The sequence below is a fragment of the Thalassophryne amazonica genome, chromosome 1 (assembly GCF_902500255.1).
Source record: "Thalassophryne amazonica chromosome 1, fThaAma1.1, whole genome shotgun sequence".
Lineage (NCBI taxonomy): Eukaryota > Metazoa > Chordata > Actinopteri > Batrachoidiformes > Batrachoididae > Thalassophryne > Thalassophryne amazonica.
The window spans coordinates 18,252,600-18,277,207 of record NC_047103.1 but is presented as its reverse complement, the minus strand read 5'-3'; the positions used below and the strand labels follow the sequence as shown (position 1 = coordinate 18,277,207).

The 24,608-nt window shown below is 41.8% G+C and overlaps 1 protein-coding gene and 1 long non-coding RNA gene across 4 annotated transcripts in view; both read left to right on the top strand.

The window, feature by feature from the left end:
• LOC117506954 (RNA-binding Raly-like protein) overlaps positions 1-24,608 on the top strand; it is a 448,208-nt gene that overhangs the window by 337,899 nt on the left and 85,701 nt on the right. The gene's annotated exons all lie outside the window — the stretch shown is intronic.
• Positions 19,856-20,334, top strand: LOC117506979. Its single transcript, XR_004559594.1, has 2 exons — positions 19,856-19,986; positions 20,030-20,334. It is a non-coding gene; the product is annotated as an uncharacterized LOC117506979 (long non-coding RNA).

Sequence of the window (24,608 nt, the reverse complement as noted above, 5' to 3'; positions counted from 1 at the left end):
CTCCAAAATGCAGTGGAGTCTTCCGTGCCCTAATATCTATCTGTGGTGCAAATGTGGTGAGAATCTGTGAGGTAGTTTTGAAGTAATCCGTCAAAGCCTATATAAAGGGAAAGCTCTATCCAGAATCTGGAGCCGGATCACCTCTGAAATTCAGTGGAGTCTATTGATCTGTGTTTCAAATTTGGTGAGAAGAAGCCGTGAAGTAGTTTTGACGTAATCCTTCAAAGTCTATGTAAAGTGAAATCTTGATCCAGATCCGGATCACCTCCAAAATTTAATGGAGTCTTCCATGGTCTCATATCTATCTGTGGTGAAAATTCTGTCAAAATCCATGCAGTAGTTTTGACATAATCTTGCTAAAAGACAGACAAATAAATAAATAAACACCAACAATTTTATTAAGTCCTCGGTGTAATAATAACATAATATACATAATAACAACAATAATGTTGGTCTATATTGAATAGGGTCATGTAGAAGAGGGCTGCAGGGAGATCATAAGTACTGCAATGGATCATGGCGCTCCAGTGATGATCCAGAACAAGGAGAGTAAGTGGCATGCATTTACATATACAGTTGTATGTAAAAGTTTGGACAACCTGATGATTTCCATGACTTTCCTTTATAAATCATTGGTTGTCTGGATCAGCAACTTCAGTTAAGTATATCATATAGCAGGCAAACAGTGATATTTGAGAAGTGAAATGAAGTTTATAGGATGTACAGAAAGTGTGCAATAGTTTTTTAAACAAAATTAGGCAGGTGCATAAATTTGGGCACCCCAACAGACAAAAAATACATCAATATTTAGCAGATCCTCCTTTTGCAGAAATAACAGCCTCTAAATGCTTTCTATAGCTTCCAATGAGAGTCTGGATTCTGGTTGAAGGTATTTTGGACCATTCACCACAGATTTTCAATAATATTCAGGTCTGGGGACTGAGGTGGCCATTCCAGAACGTTGTACTTGTTCCTCTGCATGAATGCCTGAGTAGATTTTGAACAGTGTTTAGGGTCATTGTCTTGTTGAAAGATCCAGCCCCAGTGCAACTTCAACTTACTCACTGATTCATGAACATTGTTCTTAAGAATCTGCTGATACTGACTGGAATCCATGTGACCATCAACTTTGAACAAGATTCCCAGTACCTGCACTGGCCACACAGTCACACAGCATGATGGAGCCAACTCCAAATTTTACTGTAGGCAGCTAATGTTTTTCTTGGAATGCTGTGTTCTTTTTCAGCCATGCATACCGCACCTTGTTATGTCCAAATAACTCAATTTTAATTTCATCAGTCCACAGCACCTTATTCCAAAATGAAGCTGGCTTGTCCAAATGTGCTTTAGCATACCTAAAGCGACGCTGTTTGTGGCGTGTACGCAGAAAAGGCTTCCTCTGCATTATAGCATCATACAGCATCTCTTTGTGCAAAGTGCGCAGTATAGTAGAACGATGCACAGACACTATCTGCAGCAAGATCATGTTGTAGGTCTTTGGAGTAGGTCTGTGGGTTGACTATGACTGTTCTCACCATCCTTCGCTTCAGCTTATCTGAGATTGTTCTTGGCCTGCCACTTTGGGACTTAACTAGTACTGTGCCTATGGTCTTTCATGTCCTCATGATGTTCCTCACAGTGGAAACTGACAGTTGAAATCGCTGAGACAGCTTTTTGTATCCTTCCCCTAAACCATGATGTTGAAAAATGATGTTGTTTTCAGGTCATTTGAGAGTTGTTTAGAGGCTCCCATGTTGCCACTCATTAGAAGAGATGCAAAGAGGGGAAACATTTGCAAATGGCCACCTTAAATACCCTTTCTCATGATTGGATTCACCTGTGTAAGGAGGTCAAGGGTCAATGAGCTTACCAAACCAATTTTGTGTTCCAATAATTAGTGCTAAATGTATTCAAATCAATAAAATGACAAGGGTGCTCACATTTATGCACGTGCCTAATTTTGTTTAAATAATTATTGCACACTTTCTGTAAATATTAGAAACTTCATTGCACTTCTCAAATATCAGTGTGTTCGTCTGCTATATGATATAATTAACTGAAATTTCTGATTCAGACGACCAATGATTTATAAAGGAAAATCATGAAAATTATCAGGGGTGCCAAAACGTTTTCATACAACTGTATGATACATGTAGAGGTGGAGAGTGAAGATGGAAAGAGGATGCATCAAGGTGGTGAAGAGAGAGCCCTCCAGTGCATCAGCCTAGGAATTTATTGGAGTTTCCCATAATTAAGGGAACCCCGAACTAAAAGCTTTATCTAAAAGGAACATTTTAAGGCTGGTCTTAAAGATGCAGAGCGTGTCTGCTTCACCAAATAAGTGGAAGACTATTCTGGGAGAGTATCCTCAACTGAGATTCTACCTCCTTTCAGCTTTCTCTGTTTTGACTTTCTACTTCACTGAACAAAATATAGGAAATGTGGTGGGCTGTTGAATTTTCTAAAAACCCTGTTGTTCAAGACCCAAGTGTACTCGACATAAATACCAATGCAACATTTTCGCTTTCATTCCCATTTTTATGAGTTGAAGTAAAACATCTTATTCTATACACACCAAAAGTTTATTTCCCTTGCATTATGCTCATAAATGTCTTAAATTCTGTGTTAAGCACTTGCCGAGGAAATCCCTCCACCTGGCTGCTATGGCATATCAAGATTCTGAGAAAAATGATTATTGCACACTTGCCATTTTAACAAATTTGTGAGCATAATTTGTGAAAAATAAGTCTTTTGTGTGTATATAAGAATTATTATTTTTTAACTGCAGTGCAAGAAAGGTGTGAATTAAAATAAACTTGTTGCATTTGTGGTTTTTTTTTTTGAAGTATAACATGTTTCCCAGACGCTTTATTTTTGCAGTGTGGAATTCTGAAAAGTGAAGGAATTAGGATGATAGGGAAATCAAAACTGGTCTGCATGCAGTAAGGATCCACAGCAAAGGGAGGGTTTGATAGGAATTAATTCGGGATTTCTTTGTTTTGTGGCTAGCTGTGCCTACAGTTTGGTTCAGGGGGAAAAAAATGAAATATAATTATCCCGTATATCAGGAAAGTGGCGATAGCAGGGTGTTGTTTTCAGGGGAAGGAATATGTGTCTGTGAACAAGATAACTCAAAAATTGCTGAATGGATTTTCATGGCTGAATGGGAATATTAAAAGGATAGAGACATTGCCTTACAAAAGTATTCACCCCACTGGGCTTTCAAAAATTTTAATTTGTTTAAGCCATTTCAAACACAAATGTCCAGTCCTGCTCTTTCTCTGATGACACACAGGAAGAGGCCGAGGACATCATTAAAAAAAAAATGAAGCTGTTGACCTGTGTCCTGGACCCTTTCCCTTCAGCTCTGCTGAAGGCCAACATCTCTGCTGTCTCTCCATTCATCACCAAGATCATAAACTACTCCTTCGTGACCGGCCATATTCCATCTGTGCTAAAAACTGCTATCATCAGACAATTACTGAAAAACCTACCCTGGATCCAGAAATTCCCTCCAACTACAGGCCCATTTCCTATATTCCATTCCTGTCATAAGTTCTGGAAAAAATAGTTGAAGCATAACTTAATGATCACCTCAAACCCAATAACCTTTTTCAGAAGTTTCAGTCTGGTTTTCTCCCTGGCCGCAGCACAGAAATAGCCTTGGTCAGGGTCGCCAAGACCTCCCAATGGCAGCAGATACTGGTTTCCCATCTCTACTCATCCTCCTGGACCTAACAGCTGCTTTTGATATAGTAGACCAGAACATTCTCCTCCACCGCCTGCAATACTCTACTAGACTCTCATAAAATGTCCACAACTGGTTCATCTGATATCTGACGGGCAGAACTGAACATCTCGCCCTGAGCAAAGGTCAGTCATGTACCCACAACATCACCTGCGGTGTTCCTCAGGGCTCTGTGCTGGGCCACACCATTTTCACCATCTACATGCTGCCCCTTGGGAATGTTATTAGCAGACATGGAATATCATTCCACTGCTATGCTGATGACACACAGCTTTGCTTCAGGACAATCCCCACGTCTTCTGCTCCACTGCCAAATCCACACTGACTATCTTCTCGGAAGACAGGGATGAAGCTCAACTTCCTTCACCTGAGCAGCTCCAAAACGGATGCCATCCTAGTTGGCACACCATATCAGCTCTGCTCTTCCACCATCACTAATGGTAAATAAATAAATGGTAAATGGACTGCATTTATATAGCGCTTTTCCATGTGAATCAGACGCTCAAAGCGCTTTACACATCAATGCCTCACATTCACCCCGATGTCAGGCTGCTGCCATGCAAGGAGCCCAATACACACCAGGAGCAACTAAGGGATTAAGGACCTTGCCCAAGGGTCCTTAGTGATTTTCCGGTCAGGCTACGATTTGAACCGAGGATCCTCTGGTCTCAAGCCCAACGCTTAACCACTAGACCATCACCTCCACTAATATCACTTTCTCTAGCCAAAACATTTTCCTTTCCACATCTGTCACCAACTTGGGTGTTAAAATGGATTCTCAACTCACCTTTCTCTGTAAGACATCATTTTACCACCTCAAAACCATCACCAAACTCCGTCCAACACTCACCCTGGTAAATGCAGGAAAGCTCGTCCATGCCTTTGTCTCCTCCTACTTTTATGCAGTCCTTGTCGGGATCTCTGGCAAGAGCATCCAGAGATTAAAATACACCCAGAACAGCGCTGCCAGGATCCCGATGAGGGTGAGCAAGTATGGTTACATTACCTACATCCTGAAATCCCATCACTGGCTCCCTGTCCCATTCAGAAATGATTACAAGGTCTCCCTCTGCAACCACCAGTGTATTCACGGACATACCCCCCTTTACCTCCAGGAACTCCTCAACCCATAGAGTGCCTCATGCACTCTCCATTCGGCAACCACAAACATCCTCCAAGCTCCCAGAACCAAGCTTTGCAACATGGGCAATCGGGTCTTTTCCTCTGCTGTTCTGAGGCTGTGGAACGCCCTCCCTGACCACCTGAAGGGTGCAGGGCACAGTTGGACAGCTTCATCTTTTTTTTTCTTTTTTTTTTTTTTTTTTTGGGACATCATCCTCCACCCCTTGCTGTGTGGCATCTGAGAAACCTATAAAATATATTTGGCAAAATGCTTTTTTAAAGAGATAAGTTTTTAAGTTTTATTTAAAAACATCCATAGTCTGTAGGGCCCTTTCGGCCAACATTTTCTGCCGTGTCTCCATTATTGACTTTGAAAACTTTTAACTGCATTGATTTTTAACTTTCTCTTGCTCTTTAGCACTTGAGGATTGCTGAAATGTAAAGTGCAATACAAATAAACGTTATTATTATTATTATTATTATTATTACAAATAGTGAATCAGGCTTCTCCATTTAAAATTTTGAAAATGATCCTGCTTCACTCAAAATGAAATAAAATCTCTACAACCTGATAGAAATAAAATAAAAATATCTAAGCCAAGATGATGGATTGCATAAGTTATGGAACCCTTTAGTATAACACGCATAAATCATTATTATTTCCAGTTTTCTTTGGACAAGTCAGGGGATGGATACACAAACATTTTCAAGTGACTGAATAGAGCACATCTGGAAAGTATTCACAGCGCTTCACTTTTTCCACATTTTGTTATGTTACAGCCTTATTCCAAAATAGAGTAAATTAATTTTCTCCTCAAAATTCTATTCTACTTACAAGACCCCATAATGACAACTCTAAAAAGATTTTTTGGAAATTTTTGCAAAGTTATTAAAAAAAAAGAAAAAAGAAAAAAACTCCCAGTTCCTGCTGCTGAAAAACATCCTCACAGCATGATGCTGCCACCACCATGCTTCACTGTAGGGATGGTTCCTGGTTTCCTCCAGACATGATGCCTGGCATTCACACCAAAGAGGTCAGTCTTTGTCTCATCAGTTCAGAGAATTTTGTTTCTCCTGGTCTGAGAGTCCTTCAGGTGCCTTTTGTCAAACTCCAGGTGGGCTGCCATGTGCTTTTTACTACGGAGTGGCTTCTGTCTGGCCACTGTACAATACAGGCCTGATTGGTGGATTGCTGCAGTCCTTCTGGAAGGTTCTCCTCTCTCCACAGAGGAATGCTGGAGCTCTGACAGAGTGACCATCGGGTTCTTGGTCACCTCCCTGACTATGACCCCCATCACACTTCGTACAAATGAGCACGAGCCAAGCCGATTCAGGCAGAATGCCAAAAACACCAAAATTCGTGTCACATCTGGGGGGGTGGAGGACAGCCATCACCCAGACTGTGCTCCAACTCTCCCCGAGTGATTTGTGCACCTGCCGTGCGCATGAGCCTCCGAACACGGTATAAATGTTGGTGGAACACATTAGGATTACTCAGACAGCTGTCAAAATGCAGTGAGAATATGACGAAGGCACTTACATTACCGTACGAGTGAGGTCCGATTGCGGGTGGGAGAAATATAATCCATTAAAGACACGCTTGTGGTGTGTTCAGACGCAGTCGGGACATTCGGCCCTGGCAGAAACATGCCGAACATCCCCCAGAATGCGATCAGAATGTCACAAATGCTGTTTTTTTACACCGTCTGATTGTTTTACAATGCAGAGTGCAGTCAGACGGCACTTCGACAGCTGTTCGATAGTGATTCCACCTCGACTTCACCACAGCTGGTTTGAACATGGGCAAAACATTCAAGGTGGCCGCACAACTGTTTAGACTGCTCTGAGAATGCTGTCTGATGTTTTGAAATTCACCTCAACATTCCCAGAATGTGGATTAACTTCTCATTTGGACTCAATTCAGGCTTATTCTGCCTCTAGTGTGATGGGGGTATAAGCCCCCTCTCCCCCGATCGCTCAGTTTAGATGGGCGACCAGCTCTAGAGAGTCCTGGTGGATTCCAACGTCTTACATTTACAGATTATGGAGGTCACTGTGCTCACTGGGACCTTCAGAGCAGCAGAAATGTTTCTGTACCTTCCCAGATTTGTGCCTCCAGACAATCCTGTCTCAGACATCTACAGACAATTCCTTTCATTTCATGCTTGGTTTGTGCTCTGACATGCACTGTCAACTGTGGGACCTTATATGTAGACAGGTGTGTGTCTTTCCAGATCATGTCCAATCAGCTGAATTCACCCCAAGTGGACTACAATTAAGCTGTAGAAACATTAGAAACATCTCAAGGATGATCAGTGGAAACAGGATACACCTGAGCTCAGTTTTGAGCTTCATGGTAAAGGCTGTGAATACTTATGTACACGTGATTTCTTATTTCAAAATTTTTTAATAAGTTTGCAATTTGCTATTTTGGAATAAGGCTGTAAAATAACAAAATGTGGAAAAATGTTGTGAATACTTTCTGGAATACATCACAGATTCATGGTGGAATGGAACAGAGAAGAACTTTCATAAAAGGGAACAGCTCGGATCTTGGCTTGAATCTCCCATGTGCCTCCCGGCAAACTGTGGCTGAACTTTCAAATCTGCTTTTCACTCCACCATGAATCTCTGAGGGGTGATGCAGCACACCAAATTTGTCCTATGCACAATCTCTCCAATCATATATACAGATGCCTATAATTCCTTCAGAGTTCTCATGTGTGTCTTGCTGGCTTCCCTTAGTAGTAGTTTTGAACAATCATTCAGTGAGAACTGTCTACCCCACACAAATTATCATAGAATACCACACTGTTTGTATTTCTAAATAATTGATGTAAATAAAGTCAAAGACACATTCAGTGACTAGGAAATGTTCATGTGCTCATCCCCTGACTTGTCTGGCAATAAAACTGATGATGTATGTGTTTTGTACAAAAGGGTGCCATTACGTATGCAACCCATCGTCTTGGCTTTGATATTTTTATTTTACTTATGTCAAGCTGGAGAGATTTGCTTTCAGTTTGAGTTTAGGCAGGATCATTTTCAAAATTTTAATATAGATAAGCAAGAATTACTTCTTGTGTCTGAAATGGCATAAACCAATTAAAATGTGTGATTTTGAAGGTGTTTAATTAAAAATATCTCAACAATCAAGAAGCCTCAATGGCTGATCAAAAGCATATATTAATCAAAATATTTGTGATTGATTGTCATGTATGACTTCAGACAGAAGTTTAAACCAAAGTCATATGATGAAGTCATAGAGAGTCAAAAACACCATTGTAGACATATGTGTATTGGTACATTTATGTGGTGGTGTGTAGACCGTGCAGGATGTGTCTCAGGCCTCTGGTGATTTTCTGCCAGGACTGTGGTGATGCCCACACTGGCTGCTACCGACTGTCAAATAACAACATACGGCATCAGGTGTTATTTGAAGCAGTTCTTTTATTTCAGAAACACAGTGTGCACAACAGTATGACCACATTCCTACCTGTCCATTTATTTATGTCCGCCTCCCGCTTGATTCGGCTCTGTCTGTCTGTTCTCGGCTCTTTTGTTTCTATCTTATCTGCCCAAGAACAATTTGCATGATTGCTTACTTTGTTCAATTAATTAAGACGTTGGGGAGATTGGTGCCACAGTTTCTTGTTCCATGAGGAGATGATCGGCAGCTCCTTCTGCATCGCGCTCTTTCTCATGCTCGCTTTCATTGCCTTGCCTTTAATGTTTATCTCATCAAATAGACAGTTTGCGTTTGCAGGGAGAGGAGACGGAAAAACACACAAGGGAGAATGTGACAGATGTGCTGCAGAGCCATCAACCATTGTCTGTGGGGAATTTTTCTCTGTTTTTTTTTTGGGGGGGGGGGAATGATGAGCACATTTCTCATCCATGAAAGCCTTCGCTGATATGTCTGAAAAAGGACTGTTGCAGTCAATCATGTGTGCGATATGACTGCAAAGGCGACACAGAAACTTTTCAGGTAATCAGAAGAGAAAACTTTATGACCTTGATGGCAGCAGGGTGTTCCAGTGATTTGTCAGCACGTTTTGTCGTAATTTCATTAGCTGATTTTTGTCTGGGTGGTTGCCTTCCAAGACCCAACGCAGTTCCCTAGCAATGTATGCCACAGTGCATGCTCTCAGACCTGACCTGATTTCATGTGGTTTAATTTTAAATTTATTTGGGAATATCACTTTTTCTAAAATCAACATTTTAAAATTTGGATTCTGGTTCAAATCTACCTGATTTGGGAGGAGGACTGATTGACTGTACTGTACTGTACTGTCCATCATAGGCGGATCGTGATATAGGTGATATGGTCAACTACCTAGGGCAGCATTTTGTACGGGGCTGGAAGATGTTGCAGTAGCAACACGGTACAATACAATAACAGTATCCTAACACTGGGAGGTGATGGTCTAGTGGTTAAGCGTTGGGCTTAAGACCAGAGGATCCTCTGTTCAAAACCCAACCTGACCAGAAAATCACTAAGGGCTCTCGGGCAAGGTTCTTAACCCCCAAGTTGCTCCCTGTGTGTAGTGAACACCTTGCATGGCAGTACCCTGACATCAGTGTGTGAGTGTGATTGTGAGGCATCATTGTAAAGCGCTTTGAGTGTCTGATGCAAATGGAAAAGCACTATAAATGCAGTCAATTTACTGTAGAATATCAGTATAACGCTGACAACTGTGCTATGTGATCACTTTATTAGTATGATATTAGCTCCTTTCATTTCATACTTAATGTTAATTGGTACAAGTCTTATGCTTGTTAGCCTCCTGTTCTGTTGTCTGCTATGCATATGCATTGCTTGAAGATGTCGTCACATTGGGAAGGATTGAGTAAACTGATTAATTACACTGAATCCCAGCCTTTCTATGTAGAGTTTGCATGTTCTCCCCGTGTCTGCGTGGGTTTCCTTCGGGCACTCCGGTTTCCTCCCACAATCGAAAACATGCTTATTTACAGTAGTGTCTGCTCCTTTCTCTGCCCCTGACCAAGGCAGCTTCTACATCTGGAGTTGGTCCCTGGGCACTGGACTGTGGCTGCCCACAGTTCCTAGTGGTTGGATTGCATACAACTGTAATTAGGATGGGTTAAATGCAGAAGACAAGTTTTGTTGTATGTATGTATATATGTGCAATGACAGTAAAGGTCTTTTCTGTTCTAACAGATTGAAATCATTTGCACTACTCCAATGGATTTCAGTGGATTTGGGGCTTTGTTGGAATGAGTAGATAACCACCAAATGTGGGTGCACAGCCCTTCCGGGGGAAATAGAGAACAAACAACGGATGGATAAAGCTAACATTTACTGAATATCCATTGGCAAGCTATGAACAAGTAAACGGAAAAATGTAAATTAGTTCTCCATCTGATGTCTGCTCAAAGTTTTGAGCATACACAAAACTTTCCCTCAGACTTACGGTCAGACATCAGCTGGCAAGGAAGACATTTAACAAATGAGAAAAAGACTTGTACAGGACAAAAAATGAACACGAAAGGGTATCAGAATTTCATCTCCTTTACCTGATACATTTCCTCAATCATCACAGTGTGACTTAAGTCCAATTTATGGTACTCTGTATCCACAACTCCATGGCCATGCAGAGCCCTCTGCATCTTTGCAAAACCCCTCCGAGCACCTCTCTCTGTAGCCTGACATGCACCTCCTAAAAACTGTATCTACCGTACATGTCAAGAAAATGGCAACTACACGGAGGGACTGCATGGGCTGTAACTGGTCCGCTAACTACATCATTTTTGGAATCTCACTTTTCCGGTTCACAATCGATGACTCGAAAACATGTTCACCCTCATGTTATGGTTGTGAATTGCATTGCGACACCCACCAACCACGATGAAGAACTTTGAAAGGTTCATGACTGCATTGAAGCAGTTGTGTGGCCATGGAGTTATAGAGTAGTAGAAGCATAAAAATGTCTTTAGACTTTATACATAGGGTTAGTTTCTGTCTAACTAAATTCATAAACATTAGATATAAATATTCAAGCAGGGGTGGTGGCCAAGTGGTTAATGCGCTTGGTTTCAGTGCAGAAGGTTCAAATCCCACCCTGGCCACATTTCTCCATGTGGAGTTGCGGCATCCGGCGTAAAATCTGTGCCAGTTCAACATGAAGATCCACCTTGGATTTGCTCTGGCGACCCAGAGTGCAAACAAGGGAGCAGCCGAAGGGACTTACTAGATATAAACATTCAAACATTATATATCAAACATTAAATAAAACTTACAGTTTGTGCAGATTAGTGGAGGATTTTGGGGGGTATGACTGGTAATGACAACCAGTGTGTGTGTGTGTGTGTGTGTGTGTGGTGTGTTGAGGTGGGTGGGGGGCTGAAAGGGGGATTCACACAGGGAACCATACCACCTAGAATCGCCTCTGACTCAGCTCAGTTCAGAATGGGAAAGTTACAGTTTGCTATTCTATCTATGCTCAGCTGACAACAGCTGGCTTCTTCTGTATTGCACTTTCTGCTATTTCATGTGGTGCTTCCCGCCAGGGAGCAATGCCACTTTTGATACTCTGATTGATCATTTAAAATCAGCATCAGCATTAAACAAAGAACTGCATCAGATTACATTTGTTTGAATCACATTAAATCACTCCTTAATAAACAGTATGGTTCCTGAGTCATATCTCAGCCCATGTCTATATAAGTGCATATCATATCACTTTGTAAGGTAGAGAAGCTCACTCCGAGAGAACTCACTTCCACGGTGCTTGTGCGACTGTCTCCTTACTGTTCAGGACGTGTCAACCATTTGCACATGTTTCAAATTACAAACAGAATGTGAGGTGTTCTCAGCCCTCTTGAATTAAATAAAAGCTTTTATGAAATGCTGCACATTTTGGAAAAAAAATGGCGGAGTCTTTGTCAGCACATTGTGAGGAGGTGCTGCTTTAAAATGATGTAATGAAAGCTCAGTGATAATAAGAACATAATCATCTTTCCTGCACTTTTGTTATTGGTCCAGCCATCTGCTTTTGCCAGCATAAAGACGTTCTTTGGCTGCCCTTGTGATGACCCCCTGCTACACGTTCCTATTAGTTTTCCTCTGAAACCCCGGAGCTATTAACTTGTTTTCCAGCTTGTGTTTGAGAGAGAGAAGAGAACACAAAAGGTGGGTCTTCATTTTCAAAGAGTGAGAGAGACAGTCGGGCTGCAGCTTTTATTATTATTTTTTCCCACGTCCTGCGCAGTACTTCATTCATATTCTGTCCAGACTTTCACAAGCGTCCCTCTCGCCTTATGTTTGTAGGTGCTGTTGATTTTCACAGGACTGTTTTCTCATCCCGGTGATCCCCTGGCAATGTGTTCCCGTATGCTCAGTTTACAGCCATGATTTATTCACAGCTCTGACTTCTTTTGCTTCACTCTTATTCCACTCCCGCTAATGAAAGGAGGAGAGATGTAAGACTTGCAAAGGTTTCTTTGCGGCACAAGTTTGGAATAGAAAGGCCCCCGCCGGTGATGATCAGTTCTGAAATGCATCATAATGAGCCTCCTCGGTGGAGATACACAGGAAGAAATACGACAGATGGTGAGGTTGTGTTAGAAAAGAGGCGATAGAACGTAAGGAAGTGAGGGAAATGAAGATAGGGAAAGAGACGTTGAGGGATGACGTGAGGCAGAGGGCAGAAGGAGAAGCATGAGCAAGAGTCAGCTGAAGGAGACGGAGATGTAAAAGAACAAATGAGACCAATAAAACACACGGGCAGGTTCCTTCAGGGAGTCACGAACTCTTGTTTTCTTGACAGAAAAACACAGGTCTGTCTTCAGTGATTACTGATGCTGCGTGCCTCCTTGCTTCCACTGCAAATTAACTCCACAACACTGTTTCCTCTCTGTTCACCCACTAATAATCATCTTCCTTTAAATATTTATTCATACCTGGGTTGGGTTTTTTGCTTCCTGTACTTGCAGACAGACGGTTACTTCCTTCTTTGCATGGTAGAAACAGAAGTTTTAAGATATAGCTAAAAAAAAAATTCTAATTACATCGTGCAGTCTCATTTTATTCTGTCCAGGTCTCAGCAGAGTTGCAACTTGGTCAGCACCATGGATAGCGCCGACTCCATCCCAGTTGGTCCCTACAGTTGGACAATACACACCACAATATAAATGTACAAGTAAATACACTAATTTTGTGATGGTGTTTTTGACGGCATGATGTGGTTTCTCCTTGACTACATTATGAAGTCATTCATACATTTTTTTTCTTCTTTTTTCCATTTTTATTTTCTACCATTTATTTGGGTCTGGGTCGCGATGGGAGCAGACAAAGCAGCTCATCCCACACTTCCCAATTATCAGTCAAGTCCTGTAGCTCTTCCTGGGGGATTCCAAGAAATTCTCAAGCCATCTTGGAAATATAATCCCTCCAGCATGTTCTGTGTCTTCCCCTGGGGTCTCCTCCCAGTTGGACATGACTTGAAGACCTCCCTAGGGAGACAAGCAGGGTGAATCCTCACCAGATGCCAAACCACTTTAGCTGGCTCCTTTCTATGCAAAGAAGCAGCAGCTCTACTCCGAGTCCCTCCCACGTATTTGAGCTTTTCACCCTGTCCCTGAGTTTAAGCCCAGATACCCGCCGGAAGAATCTAATTTCTGCCACTTGTATCCACAATCTTAGCTATTCTTTCTGTCATTACCCAAAGTTCATGACTATAGGTGAAGACAGGAGCATGAATCAGCTGGTAAATTGAGAATCTGACCTTCAGGCTCAGCTCCTTCGTCACCGCAATGGTCCAGTAGAGCATCTGTAAAACATCAGACACCACCCCAATCTGTCTGTTGATCTCCAATTTACCCTCACTCCTCAGCTCGACCCTGAGATACTTGAACTCCTCCACTTGGGGAAATAACGCTCCCCTGACCCAGAGGGAATAATCCACCATTTGTCCCCTCTGGGTCATTCATATCAATTAATTGCTGATTATATATTAATATGTGTCTCAAGGGCAGTATATGCTTCAGCTCATCCATCTCAGCTTCTTCATTACTGAGATATACAGAACACAGTTTTTTGGACCATGTTTTGTTTGACCTTTTGACCAGAGTACTTCAGTATCTAATTACTTTGTGATATCTCTGCTAGTAATATTCCCACCACTTTTGAAGGAAAGCCATCCAGCTGTTTTTGAGTTATCGTTTTCACAGACACACCACTGAATACAGTGCCCTGCTGTCATCACTTCACCAACACACAGGGGAAGCATGGATCAAAAAATCCAGATGTGTACTCAACAAACATAAATGCAACATATTTGCATTCCTTACTAGATGTAATGTTTCTTCTATGCACACAAAAACACTGATTTCTATTTAATTTTGTTCAGATTTTGAAACATCCTTATAACTGAGCACTTCACAGTTTCAAAGATAATCCACCCACCTGACTGGCGGGGCATAATCAAGATGCTGATTATAATTATTGCACATGTTTGCCTTGGAGTGGTCACAGTAAAAGCCCACAGAAAAGTGTCTTCACTGTAATGCCAGATATAATGTAAATGGAACAGTTTTACACAAAGCCACCAGACAAGAAAAATCATAACTCTTAGATTTGGTCCAAAATGTTTTCAACCTAAACCGACCCAAATAGAGAGAACACACTGCATACATACTATAACATATCTTTCTTCAAATACTGTACAAATGATTGCACATCCTCACTTGGAACAAATTAATTCAATGTTCATTTTGTTCCACTTTTTCTTTTTTTTCTTTTTTTTTTTGGAATTCAAGTCATTCTATGTTTCTGAAAATAATCAACATTAAAACCCAAATATGCTGCACAGAGAGATGTGGTATACTTGAAGTGGCAGTATTTACTACTGCTTAGTAAATATTATTTGGTCCTAAAGAGTATGCCAATCAGAATCGCTGATCTGTCCGGTATTATTCTCAGCTTGTACAGACAGCAAGTTTGATATTTTATTGTTGGTCCAAATGTTGCCAGTATGATGCCAAAGTTTCTTGAGGACATTTGTCTGTGTTTTACCTGCCTGCCTCAGTTATTTTGATGTCAGGCTACAGTTTAAGCTAAAATTAAGATATAATGCAGATTGTTTTCTTTTCTGGAGCACTTACCTTGGAGCAGGCTGAAAATTGACTAGCACAGTGCAGATAATCAGCGGCATGTTCTGTAGTGGCTGTGCATGGGGGAAGTGGAATTTCTGCCCTTGATTAATGATTGCTACGCTTGAGTCAATTCATACATGGCCAAGATCGATAAATTGTGTTCCACATTTAGTTCTGTCATTACTTTTACAGTGTCTGCAAACACCAGCAGTAGCATTGTTGCTGGACATTGACACATTCTCCAGGCCTTCTTTACCACCACAGCACACATTATACATCAGATTTTTTTAATGACTGTATTTAAACGGACACTGATATTTTTCAATACAGTATTGCCACATTATCACCAAACCCTAATGCACAAATTTACAGTTATCCCTTGCATTATAAATTTCCTTGTATTTCGGTGGATTCTTGCATTTCTTTCAAGCAAACAAAGTAATTAGGAAATTATGATTTTCTCTTCAGTCCGCAACATGGCCACTCATTCTATGATTTGTCTTAACATATACATCTGTTTGGTTATATAGTTGTGTAGTAGAAATGTTGGTTATGTCTATGTACACATAGACTGGTTAAATCCTGCTTCCCATGAGAGCAGCTGCTCAGAGAAAGAGGCAACAGTTTACCAAAAGCTTATTTTCAGTCCAGTGGGATTCCACTCCTGGGGCACATCTGCTTGTTTGGTGTTCAAGGGGGCAAGTAGTCACATAATGTATTTAAGCAAATGTGTATTGCTGAAAGGGAAGAAATGAGAGTGAATGATTGCACGGCTGCATGGAAAAAATACCAATTTATCAGAAAATGCCTTTAAAATGAGCTACATGAGGCATTTAGCCGAGGCTGTTATCTAGAGTGACTGAGCATGTTTGGTTTCAGTGTGTCTCAAGGGCACCTTGTTGATCGCTATGATGTTATTCAGTCTTAAACTTTTATCCTGCCAGTTATGAAATGGTGTTTTCGACTACATTGCTGCTTGCCAAAGGAGATACCAGAGGGACAGTCATAGTGTAGCATGTATCCCTCTGCCAAGGCACAACTTTGTATCACTCCCACTGGAGCCATGCCACGAACCAGAGCCACACAAAAACTCTGTGTACATAAATATTAAAATTCTAAAAACGTAGTATTGTATGCTTGGCAGTTTGCTTGTCACCATGGTTATTCAAAAATCTACAGACCAATTTTCATGGAACCTGGTGAAGAAGTGAGGCATGGACCAAATAAGATCCCATTAAGGGGTATCATGGGCTGGAGGATACACTATACTGACCCTTGTTTGTTTGTCTGTCTGTCTGTCTGTCTGTCTGTCTGCAGAATTTAGCCCCATTCTCACTCTCATGGATATGCATTTCAGAATTTCACTTTTTGAAACCTTGGCCATAACTTAGAAAATCTTAGAGGGTTCAGAGGTGTGTCTGTACTGACACAGGATATTTTGTCATTGGGCTATGGTTTTGTAAGTTCTTTTATCCATGGAGCACATAGCATTGTTGTACATGCTGTGACATCATCAGCAGGTATTCCAGAAGCAGCAAAGTTGTGCTGAAGTTATACTATAGGAATCTACGGTTATGCTACGGTTGTTTTTGCACACGTCACACCATACAATTCTGACTTGTTACATTATCAGACTGTGCACCAGATTCCATTCAGGGACACCCGTGATGGTCACAAGCTGGTTTGTCACAGTTATGTCCCGTTTACACTGGACTGAGACCTGTATAAGACCTAAAAGTACATGACATTTTGTCAACTCCCACAATTCTTGGCTGGTCTCTTGTTGTGTGTCGGGGGGTGTGGCTGGAGGTTTTGGTGTTGTTTTCTTTTCTTTGCTCCTCAGGTGGCATGGATGCTGATTTGTCTGTGGAAAAGAAGGTGCTGGCTGAAGAATCCTCACCCTCGTCAATATCATGTGAGGCACCTGGGACTGGTGCTCACGTGCAGCCCTAAAGACTTTCAGCTGTAGCAGATAATTGGATGGCGTTCTGCTTTTAAGGCAGGTGTGAGCCAAGCAGAACTGCCGGGAACTCGACCTTGTGATGTTCGTTTGTGAGACGCTGAGGACCGCACCTGGGTTTGACACATTAAGCCTGTGAAGCAAGGAAGGGTGAGGACACATGCTGTCAGCACACAGTAAAGGTAATTAACTGTTGGACTAATTGTAGATAATAACTTGAGGTTTTGCTACATAGTATACGTGAAATTGTGATGAGAATGCTGTGGCTTGCTTCTCACTGTTGTGGCGTGCAGGATAAGTGATCCTCCACTTATTGTGAGAAGCTGCTCATGTGCATAAAGATAAAAAGTATAAACCTTGATGTGTTGCTGATAGCATGTGTTTTGTGAAAGAAATTGCTATAATTGCTAACGTGCCTCACATCTTCTGTGCTTCAACAGAGAGTCAGTTTGTCGTGTCCACCTGGGGGGTGTCTGTTTGATGGTAGTGAGTCCAGGAGCATCGGACTTCTCTCCCCGTGAACACTGGAGAGCGTGCCAGCAGTCACTCCTCTTGAAGGACATTGGGTTGGGGTTTTTTGTATGATTTATTTAGGCACAGGTGAAAAATAAATTGTTTTTTGTTGATGGAACCGCTTCCTGGTTATTTTTAGTGCTGGGTCCTGTCTGACGCAGGTTCGCTCCTCAATCTGCGTCGACACATAACATCTCTGTTGTGATCTGTCATTTCTGTTTACACCAAGCGTGTATTGCAACTGAATTATGCAAGTGAAAAATATGTTAATATCAAGATCATTGATTCTACTCCATGCAGAGTCAGTCGAGAGTCTCTTATGACCCATAGGATCAAGTTGAGAGTGAGTTGAGATGTGGGAGTTTATCAAGACTGATTATGAGACCCATGTATCTGTTAACTGGTTGCACAGCTTATACAAGTGTTTTAAACAGTTCAGTACACTCGCACGCCTGTTGGAGACCGATGGGGAGTGATGGCAACCAAGAGGGATCTTTTTCTCCGTCCATGGTGACCCCATTGTGACCAGCCTGCAACTCCAGTGGCAGTCAGTGAGAGTGACGGCGAGCAGAGGCCATTTTTTGATCGCAACTCAGTCTTGGACTTGGTGGAGACCCTGAATGTCCAAGACACATATTTGTGAAAGTGAAAACAGCTCTTTTAATTCATTTTGGTGGAGGGTTGGAACATGGCTCAAGGGGAACTCATTAAATTTTGAATCATGTCTGAATCACAGGATGGTTCCAAGAGTTCTGTGGCGGGGAATTTTGACTTCCATCCTCTAGACCACAGTTCTAGTCCAGGTGTGTCTGCTACCTATTTGTGTCTTTGGAAAACATATAACATCTGCATTGTTCCAGCCTACCCAGCTATAAATGTGGACTGGCCTTAGCTGGGGGACAAACCTGTTATGGACTGGTGTCCCATCCATGGGGAGTTGTAGATTCTCATCCACTTCATGATATGGTCTCCAGGGAAAACCAGTAGAACAATAGGTCTCTGTAGGACTACTATGGTAAGTCTGATGCTCTTTAACATTTGGAAGTTAGGGCTTTTTTAATTTCCATAAATTTCTAAAGACATATAACATGGATCCTCAAATGATTCTGATGTTATTGTATCATCATTATATTATTAGAGTCATTATATGATTGTGTAGGAGTTAGTGAAGCTACTGATAAAAATTTCTGAATCAGGAGAACAAAATACCATTTTAGGGGATTGATCTTAATTCATGTTGGGCTAGAAACTCATAAAAGAGTTGATAGTTGACTGAGATCTGTGCTCTCTGAGTCCCCTTCTAGTTTCATGAATATGTGACAAAAATGCTTAAATTCATTCATTCATTCATCTCCTACCGCTTAGTCCAATTAAGGGTCATGGGGAGCCGGAGCCTATCCCAGCAGTCATAGGGCGCGAGGCGGGGTACACCCAGGACAGGACGCCAGTCTGTCGCAGGGCCACAAACAGACAAACAAACACAGACACACTCACACACACCTAAGGACAATTGTAAAGATTCCAATCCACCTAACCCGCATGTCTTTGGATGTGGGAGGAAACCGGAGGACCCAGAGGAAACCGATGCAAACACGGGGAGAACATGCAAACTCCACACAGAAAGGCCATGGGAATTGAACCCACGACCTTCTCGCTGTGAGGCAACAGTGCTAACCACTAATCCACCGTGCTGCTTAAATTTAGTTTATTTATATTCCGGCCCATCACAACATAAGTTACCCCAAGGTGCTTCACCAGATTAACGTCTAACTTTATGCACCCCTTGCATAACCACATTGGTAACAGTGGTAAGGAAAAGCTCCTTTCAAGCAGAGAAGACTCCGAGTGGTGACCATCTGCTGTGGTCATACAACTAAAACAAACTAATTAAACAAAGCACAACAAAGAATTGTCAAACATCCGAAAACAGAGAATTTCAATTTATTTTCATTTATATAGCACCACATCACAACAAAGTTGCCTCAAGGCGCTTCACACAAGTAAGGTCTAACCTTACCAACCCTGAAGATGGAGCTAAGCATCCAATTACTTGTGAAGTCCAGTGGTCGTATTAACCAATTGTCCAAACAATCAAGCAGTAAAGATCATGGACCATGAAATGGAACACAATTAGGATCATTGGTCAGTTGACAGTTCTGTTTCTTAGAGGATCCCCCGAACGTCCATATAATACCCTAGGATCAGTTGCAAAAAAATTTTTCCTGACTCTGACTCTGATTGGAAATTTATTTGGTACTCTTTTGGTCCACATCTCTACCAAGTGTCATCAAAATCAATTGGGCCAAATGTTTGGGGTTTTTTTGTTTGTGTTGTTGTTTTTGAGTAATTCTGTTGATAGACACAAGTGAAAGTTCATTACATACAACGCACTATTGATGGTACGGGTTTGAACTTGGATGAAAGTATTTAAGTTCTCCTTTGTGAGTTTTTGTTTTGTCTTATATTTACTTTGCCAATGCCTGTTCATAGATACAGCTGTGAATGCATATTCTAAATCCTGCCTCAGGTCTGAGTCTTTAAAGTTTTTGGACTGTTACTTGAGTTGTGAGCTGTGAGTGCTTTGACCGCCTGGCTTGTCTCCCAAAAGACACTTAGACTGAGCACAACATACAACAACCGAAACACACTTGGCAGTCCACAGTGATTTGAAAATTCTGCACCACTGACTGGCTTGGACGCAAACCTCTGCACCTGATGGTGTGCAGGTTTTTACACAAAGAATGAACGGCTATAAATCAGAGTTCCTTCAAGGAGATTTTCTGTATATGTTCTTTTTAAAAGGATTCTCTAATGTCCTTATAAGGAACATTTTTAGTCAACCTTTGGTTGGACAATAGCAAGGTCTCCAGGCTTTAATTTAAAAAAGCAGCTTTCACAATGTGCTGCAGTCTTATTGAATGTGCTGCTCTGTGTGGAGCTTTTAAAAAAAAATTAATGAAACATCTTAGTTCCGCAGGGGAAAAATGCACAAAAAGGCTGGACTTTTTTGCTGTCTTTAATTGATGTGGCAGGTTTATGCCAGCTTGAGTCCAGGCATTGCTGTAAGCCATATATAAACTATATAGAGGATTTCAACAGAAACAAGCTTGTTTTCCATTGATGCTGCTTGTTTCTGTTAAATTAAGTCACATGAGAGCAGAAGAAAATCTGGCTGAATATTCACTGACTGGAATTCTACAGTATAGTACTGCTGAGAGTAAGCACGAATGTCCTAAAAGGGATGTGGGGAGGGGCATTCATCACCCAGCCCACTATAGTAAGATAAACCATTTTATTTGGGTCATTTCTTACACTCACTCACTCACCTTCAACCACTTGCTCCAATTAAGGGTCACGGGAGGCTGGAGCCCATCCAAGCAGTCATAGGGCGTGAGGCGGGGTACACAGGGTCACGTATAGACAAACACATTCACATCTACACGCAGAGCTACAGACTATTTCAAGTTTCCAATCCACGTAACCTGCATGTCTTTGAGATGTAGGAGGAAGCCGGAGCACCCGGAGGGAACCCACGCAAACACAGGGAGAACATGCAAATTCCACACAGAAAGGCCACAGAAGGGAATCAAACCCATGGCCGTCTTAACATAAGGCAACAGTGCTAACCACTAATCCACGTGCTGCCTCATTTCTTACAATTCAGTTGAAAGTGGTTTCACATATATTTTCCAATATCAGGATTACTGTTTGCAGGATCATGCTCAGGAAAATGCACCATATGGCCGGAATGTAGCAGCCTACGCTTCCTAGTCACGCATGTAATATGCTTCATGTGGACCTCCAAAATTAACCGCTCGTTTGCCGCAGTCATCCAGTCAGTGTCTTGTACAAATCTAAGGGCCCCTTCACACATAACACGATTGAGGCCGACTGGCACACGATGGAGGAATTGCATGCCATTCTTGAAAAATCAGCCACCTCAGACGCCTCGTACATCTGTTGTCACAACCATTCACGCACACAAGAGGCCGAAAGACAGCAAATGTCCTGCGAGTGCCCATTTGACCCCTCTCTCGGCAGGTGTCGGGCAGATTCCAGGTGCCTCAAATGAACATCTAACACCGCTCGCTGAACACTTACAAAAGGCAGGGCTATTCGTGCTCCCCGCACGGTAGTAGGCAGCAGGTGACCACATTCGGCCTGTCTGTGAAAAGTGCCGAAGTGCGTGTGGCATAACCTAGCAACACAGGTGTGCAACTGTGCCGAACCCCCCCACCCCACAAAAATGTGTGGAGTGTGTCATCATCATTTCTTAGTATCTACACGCAAACAGCAAAGACAGCAGCCAGCTACTTTCAGTGCTCTGTGAAGCCACAGAACACTGAAAGCAGAAATTAGAGCCGACAGAGACACACTCCATTCTGACTTAAAGGCAGGGCCGGCCCAAGCCTTTATGGGGCCTTAAGCAGAATTTCATTTGGGGGCCCCCCTACCATCACCTCAACACCAGATGCCTCATTATTCCATAGGCTACACTGTTATGTGTAACGTACCCACAATCATTAGCATTATTTGTAATTATCTTACATCATACAGGTGTCATTCTTGTTTTTAACTTTAAAGGGGTAGCAAACTCATAAATATGTTTTAATTAACTTCTACATACTGAGTGATGTACATATCAATTCAATCAATAAATCAATTTTTTTTTTATATATAGCGCCAAATCACAACAAACAGTTGCCCCAAGGCGCTTTATATTGTAAGGCAAGGCCATACAATAATTATGTAAAACCCAAACGGTCAAAACGACCCCCTGTGAGCAAGCACTTGGCTACAGTGGGAAGGAAAAACTCCCTTTTAACAGGAAGAAACCTCCAGCAGAACCAGGCTCAGGGAGGGGCAGTCTTCTGCTGGGACTGGTTGGGGCTGAGGAAGAGAACCAGGAAAAAGACATGCTGTGGAGGGGAGCAGAGATCGATCACTAATGATTAAATGCAGAGTGGTGCATACAGAGCAAAAAGAGAAAGAAACAGTGCATCATGGGAACCCCCCAGCAGTCTACGTCTATAGCAGCATAACTAAGGGATGGTTCAGGGTCACCTGATCCAGCCCTAACTATAAGCTTTAGCAAAAAGGAAAGTTTTAAGCCTAATCTTAAAAGTAGAGAGGGTGTCTGTCTCCCTGATCTGAATTGGGAGCTGATTCCACAGGAGAGGAGCCTGAAAGCTGAAGGCTCTGCCTCCCATTCTACTCTTACAAACCCTAGGAACTACAACTAAGCCTGCAGTCTGAGAGCGAAGCGCTCTATTGGGGTGATATGGTACTACGAGGTCCCTAAGATAAGATGGGACCTGATTATTCAAAACCTTATAAGTAAGAAGAAGAATTTTAAATTCTATTCTAGAATTAACAGGAAGCCAATGAAGAGAGGCCAATATGGGTGAGATATGCTCTCTCCTTCTAGTCCCCGTTAGTACTCTAGCTGCAGCATTTTGAATTAACTGAAGGCTTTTTAGGGAACTTTTAGGACAACCTAATAATAATGAATTACAATAGTCCAGCCTAGAGGAAATAAATGCATGAATTAGTTTTTCAGCATCACTCTGAGACAAGACCTTTCTAATTTTAGAGATATTGCGTAAATGCAAAAAAGCAGTCCTACATATTTGTTTAATATGCGCTTTGAATGACATATCCTGATCAAAAATGACTCCAAGATTTCTCACAGTATTACTAGAGGTCAGGGTAATGCCATCCAGAGTAAGGATCTGGTGAGACACCATGTTTCTAAGATTTGTGGGGCCAAGTACAATAACTTCAGTTTTATCTGAGTTTAAAAGCAGGAAATTAAAGGTCATCCATGTCTTTATGTCTGTAAGACAATCCTGCAGTTTAGCTAATTGGTGTGTGTCCTCTGGCTTCATGGATAGATAAAGCTGGGTATCATCTGCGTAACAATGAAAATTTAAGCAATGCTGTCTAATAATACTGCCTAAGGGAAGCATGTATAAAGTGAATAAAATTGGTCCTAGCACAGAACCTTGTGGAACTCCATAATTAACCTTAGTCTGTGAAGAGGATTCCCCATTTACATGAACAAATTGTAATCTATTAGACAAATATGATTCAAACCACCGCAGCGCAGTGCCTTTAATACCTATGGCATGCTCTAATCTCTGCTCTAATTAACCTAGTATTGGTATTTTGTCAAAATGAATTTATTTTTTTAGGGTGTAATACAATTTCGTTTAAATTATTCAATATTATTTTAATTTCATGTATATATGTACTTTTTATCACAATGTCTCAATGCTCTCGGGGCCCCCTGGTGGCGTGGAGGCCCTAAGCGACCACGTAGTTGGCGTATGCCTTGGACCGGCTCTGCTTAAAGGGAAAAAAATCCTCCAGAAAAATGTTTCATAATCCAGAGTTGCTTCTGTGTCAGCAGATGCTGATGATATACTCAGAAGTTTACAGTGTATTTTATAGTTTAAAGGCTCCCTGTTTCCAAAAAGGTCAAAGGAAAACAGACGGTGAGAGCGAGGGGGAGGGGGGCAGAGGAGAGAGAGTGAGAGGAGAGGAGTGAAAAACTGACAATCAAATCAGTCCATCTTCTGTTCTTGTTCATAAGGCAGTTAGAGGTTATATTGTTTAAAATAATAATAATGATATCCCAGTGAAACATGTTGGGGGAAAAAACTGTCATGACAGAAAATCTCTGCCTTCTTCACAGGATTAAAAAGGTACAGTGTGTGATTTTTGAACTAGAAGCACTCAGAGAGTGCAAACCTCCGCCAAGGCCATGGGGTCACTGACGCCATAACATCTACACGCCGTGGAATCATTGAACCTAAAAAAGTCTAACAATGATGTTTGCTCACACTAAGAAAAAAATAGTTGAGAATAATTCAAATTTGCAGGCAACAGTCTGCACTAAAACTTTTATGTTGTGCCGATGATGAAATATACGAGGGCTGTCAATAAAGTATAGGTCCTTTTTATTTTTTTCAAAAACTATATGGATTTCATTCATATGTTTTTACGTCAGACATGCTTGAACCCTCGTGCGCATGCGTGAGTTTTTCCACGCCTGTCGGTGACGTCATTCGCCTGTGAGCACTCCTTGTGGGAGGAGTCGTCCAGCCCGTCGTCGGAATTCCTTTGTCTGAGAAGTTGCTGAGAGAC